The sequence below is a fragment of the Triplophysa rosa genome, unplaced genomic scaffold (assembly GCF_024868665.1).
Source record: "Triplophysa rosa unplaced genomic scaffold, Trosa_1v2 scaffold270_ERROPOS360715+, whole genome shotgun sequence".
In the NCBI taxonomy this organism is placed as follows: Eukaryota; Metazoa; Chordata; class Actinopteri; order Cypriniformes; family Nemacheilidae; genus Triplophysa; species Triplophysa rosa.
The window spans coordinates 1-5,509 of NW_026634285.1; positions in this window are offsets into that span (position 1 = coordinate 1).

The window sequence follows — 5,509 nt, forward strand, 5'->3', positions numbered from 1 at the left end:
AGGGAACCGAGGTTACATCCGTAACCACAGCGTGGAGTTCCTGCATAAGCGCTGGGTCGGTCTTACCCTCGTGGAGCTCTCTCAACGCCCTGGCCTGGCAGGAGCCATAGCGTGTAGAGAGGAGGCAGCTTGGTCCGCCGCAATGTAAGCTCTCGACACCAGAGATGCCGAGACCACACATGCTTTGGACCGGAGTCTAGGTCGAGCCCCCCCCCCAGGTGGCCGCCGCCTATGGGCACGAGTGCACCGCGGCGGCATACTCCACCTGGGGGACATCGACGTATCCTCTAGCTGTCTCAACCTCGAGGGAAGAGAGGGGGAACCTTACCCTTAGGAACCAAATGATCAGGTTGTGCTGTCCAAGAGATTTACCAGCAACTAAGTCATGATGAGCGGCAATAGCAGCTACATACACGTTCAGTGTGGAAGCGGAGAGATTACTCTGGAGTCTCTGGAAAGACTTCTCTTCGAGAAGAGCACCAGGATGAGAAGAGGCACCACTTACAGGCGTATAGCCGCCTAGTGGCCAGGGCCCTAGCCTGAGTAATGGTCTTAACAGCCGCAGGGGGAAGGCCACTCAGGATCTCCTCGTCCCGTCCAGGGGTCAGATGGAGGTTCCAGAGGTCTGGCCTGGGATGCCATAACGTGCACATCCCCTGGGAAAGCAGGTCCTTCATCAGGGGAATCAGCCAGGGGGGAGCTGTCGTCAAGAGCATTAGCTCCGAGAACCAAATCCAGTTGGGCCAGTATGGCGCAACTAGTACACTTGATGCTCCTCTTCCCTGACCTTGCACAGAGTCTGTGCAATGAGGCTCACTGGGGGGAAGGCGTACTTCCACTTGTCTCATGGCCAGCTGTGCGCTAGAGCATCCTTGCCGAGGGGGACCTCGGACGGGAGCACCCTAGCGGGCAATGGGTGGTGTCCAGGGAGGCGAACAGGACTACCCGAGCACGCCCGAACGGTACGCAATGAGCTAGACTGCGCGGGGGTGGAGTCGCCACTCTCCGCGAGGCGTCAGCTGACAAGAGAGCGCATCGGCTGTCTGGTTCAGGTCGCCTGGGATATGTGTGGCTAGCAGAGATCTGCTCACCTGTGTAATCCACAGGAGGAGGCGTCGGGCGAGTCGTGTTAGCTGCCGTGAGCGAACGCCATACTGGCGGTTGATATACGCTATGGCAGTTGTGCTGTCCAACCGGACCAGCACGTGCTTGTCCTGCACGAGAGGTTGTAGCCCCTTCAGTGCAAGTAGCACATCCAACAACTCTAGGCAGTTGATATGCTTGCGCAGGCGGGGGCCCGTCCATCGCCCCGACATTGCGTGCCCATTGCACATGGCACCCCAACCCTGCAAGGAGGCATCCATCATCACCACGACGTGCCTTGACACCTGCCCTAGGGGGACTCCTGTCCGAAAAAATAATGGCGCTCTGACCGAGGGGACTAGGGGTTTGATCTGCTTCATCGCCCCCGCGGGGGGTGGTTCGATGGCCAGCAATATGGATCCCTTGCCGGGGGAGGGCCCCCCGGGGAGGAGATCAGCTCTGCTGTTTTTCCTGCCTGGCGATTGCGCAGCTCAACGCACTGTCTGACTGAGAGTGCTGAGGGCTGGTGTTTATACTCAACATTGTGCTTCGCCATGGCGCAACGTTGAGTTGCCATCCACCGTTGTGCCGAGGGTGGGAGTGGCTGTAATGACCCAGAGAGAGAGGAAACTCTTTTTGTGAGTAAGTGGGCGCTAGCCCCCCAGAGGGGGCCAGCAGGTGGTGAGACACGATGGAGTGGCTGGGGTCGGGCCCGATGGTATTCTCGATCTCCCTGGGGTCTTCCCATTAGGGCCGCTTTTGCCACGGCTGCTGATGGGGCGATGGTCTCCTCTTCGATGTCTCTTCCGGGGGGGGCGCCTGAGTGGGGGGCGCCAGAGCCGGAGGGCGTCGAAGAGGACCAGGGCTGCTGGGAAGCAGATGTTGCACGGGACTTGACAGCCGAGGGCGGCCAAGTCGCGGCGGGGGAGGATATGCTTGATATCCTCTGTCTGCTTCTTTACTGTGGCTCGACAGTATCTCCAAACTCCCCTTGCGAGATGGGTGCGTCGAGAAAGCGGACCTTCTCGGCGTTACTCATCTGTGCAAGGTTCGGCCAGAGGTGTCTCTCATGGACCACAAGTGTGGACATCGCCTGACCCAGGGCCCGCATGGTCACCTTGGTCACCCGTAAAGCGAGGTCGGTGGCGGCGCGGAGTTCCTGCATAAGCGCTGTGTCGGTCATACCCTCGTGGAGCTCTCTCAACGCCTTGGCCTGGCAGGAGCCATAGCATGGAGAGAGGAGGCAGCTTGGTCCGCTGCAATGTAAGCTCTCGACACCAGAGATGCCGAGACCTCTCATGCTTTGGACGGGAGTCTAGGTCGAGCCCCCCAGATGGCCGCCGCCTGCAGGCACGAGTGCACCGAGGCGGCACACTCCACCTGTGGGACATCGACGTATCCTCTAGCTGCCTCACCCTCGAGGGAAGAGAGGGTGACAGAACTTTGTTTGACCTGAACGTGCCAGAAAGGGGGCGTTCCAGGTCATACTAAGTTCCTCATGCACTTCCGGTAAACACGGCAGTGGGTGCGGGCGCGGCTTGGAGTCACGCTCAACCCCGAGGCGCCATGTAGCCAGCCGCGAGCACTGGGAGAGGCAGTGCGGGCACTGCAACCCAACGCTCACGGCGGCTTGGGAAAGCATGGCTGACATTTCGACGTCCGCTTCTTCCTGGGCTCGACCCCCGGAGCGAGGGAGCCCAAGGAATCGTCAGAGTCGGATGGCAGTACGTCATCCCCCGATGCTGCAAGAGACATCTCATCATCACGCATCGTGTCCGAATACGTGTTTGAGGAACAAGACGGTGGGACCATCTCCTGGGGAACGGTCAGACGAGCGAGACTAGGTGCGAACGGTCCGTGAGCCAGTGGCTGGCGGATAAACGCTCACAGTAATCCTCATATCACCCTCGCTGGTTGCCGTAGCGGGCGGCAGGGCCGTAGTCCTGCCGTCACGGAACGGGGAGCAGATGAGGTGGTGGCCACCTGTGACGCAACGTCTGAATCATCAACCGCCTGCAGTGCGGGCAGGAAGTACCCACAACGTCTGCCCCAGCGTACTGGAAGCAGACATCATGTCCGTCCCCCTCCTCGATGAGTGTGTTGCACCCATGAGAACAGTGGGACATGCCACGCTGGAGAAATTTGCTCTTTTAGAGAAAAAAAACTCGAACACTTCTGGAACTGCTGAGTCCCTGCTGAGGCTCGACACAACGTCGAGAGACCGACAGAAAGGGAACTACAGTGTATCAGTGAAAGTCTTTAAAAAAAACTGTATAGAACACTAAAGGAAATCAAGCAGGAAATCTCTTGTGGTGATGTTTCATAATCATTCTCCTGTGGTATGTCTTTATAAACTCTGCACATGTGTTGTGTGTAGTATAAATTCACCTCAAAGCTGACCTTTCAGTTACTCCAAACATATCAAGGTAACATGCACACAAAAGTGTTAATACATCTTTAAAACAATATTTGTATAAAGAGCGAAGATTGTTGGACATCACTTCTGGCTGTCACAAAATGGTCAGGCAGAACCCCGAAGCAGGCAGGCGATGAAGGGGTTAACTCAAAAAATGATTTATTTAAACAATAAAACAATTAACCCACAGTGGGGTAACAAAACACTATAAACAAAAGACCTTTCAAAAACTTCCCACAAGAGGGCAAAACGAGAACTACAAATCATACACAAAACCAAACTCACAAAACGGGCAAGACAAGGCAGGAAACGAGAACTCCATGAAAGAACAGCATACGGGAAACATAGAACAATGAACCGAACAAAAACTAGAGACTGAGGGGAACATTCAATAGGGAAAAACTCACAGAGGATAATTACAGAGACGAGGGACAGGTGACGAGGATAAAACAATCATGGAAAGATACGGAAAACAAGAGGGCTGGGCTATGAGACAAGACCTGAGGACACGTGGCACAAAGTAAACAAAAGCCTTGCGTCTCCACACAAAACACCCGCAGGACATGGTTCTGTCACGACCCTGTCCATAGAGTTAAAGAACTCGAAAACAGGAAGGACAGAGTCCTGACACTGGCCACTAATGTACTGCTGCTTTGCATTGAATCTATTATTGAGCTTTATTCCAGAAGAGCACAGAAGAGTCACTAGCCTTTTAATGTTAATGTTAACCCCCTTCATGTTTGCAAGATGATTCTGCTGTGACGACGTGTGGAATGGCACAAGAGGAACAGACTGATTCATCTAAAAACGTTTATTCCAGACCTTGGCATGTGAACATTACCTGGGTTGGTTGGTGATTTAAATTTCAGTATTTATTCAAATGTAGAACAGCATATCTTCTGTCAGACTGTATGTGTTTTATTTGAATGGGTTCTTTTCTGTTACCTAGGGTATTAAAACATGCAGAGGCTCTATACTGACTAAGAGCTGGGTGCTGACAGCTGCTCACTGCTTTGTGAGTGTGAACGGTGAATCTCTATCATTTGCCAAGGCTTCTAAAGTAAAGGTTCAGTATGGTAAGAATAATGGTACAGAATAATAGAGAATCACTACACTAACGTCAACCAAACCATTTTAAATGATGCAACATACTATAATGAACGTAGATGGGATTTGGTTGGATTTTGAAATGTGGATGTGAACTGTATACACTGCACCACGTTGCTCTCTATTTGGGCGTGCTTGTCGCATGTCTACATTTAAAATAATGAACTTGCACTTGCAAATTGTGCAAAATGTAAACGGCCGCTAAGTGATTCGTACAGGGCATGGTAATAAAAACATTTGGGGCTTCAGTCCCCTTAGCCTACCCCTGGCGCCGCTGATGTAGCCACTCTTCCATTGGCGGGCCAGTGCGAGTCAAGGATTTCATCCGGCTGGGTCGAGTCAATAGTTTCGGAGCATTAGCTGCGAGGCCAAATACAAGATGTGTCTCCACCATCAGCCCAGTAGCAGAGCAGCGCTGCCCTAAACACACCTCACTGGGACAAACATCACACAACCCGCTTTACAACCATTATGGCAGGGGTCGGCAACAGGCAGCCCGCGGGCCAAAACTGGCCCACCAGCAATAATATCTGGCCCGCGCAGAGAATGTGAGCGAAGCGGAGTGAGAGCGTAGCGGGGAGCAGAGTGTTAATATTTCTCACGGAGCAGAGAGCGTCTTTCTGAAAATTCCGCTCGCTCAATCTCAGAGTCGCTCGCTCAACCCTATTGGTGATTTACTTTTTTGCTGCTGGATTATTGTCCTATGTACACCGCATGAGCCTGAAGCCTGAATAATAGCGGCAACGGCATGCGACTATTACATATATGACTATTATATATAATAATATAATAACTATATTTTTAAAAGTAGGCTATTCTAGTTGCATTTTTCATCAATGAATTTCTGAAATTGTCCTTTGACTATGTTCTGGCCTGCCATCTAGCGGCAAATTAGTTTTTTTT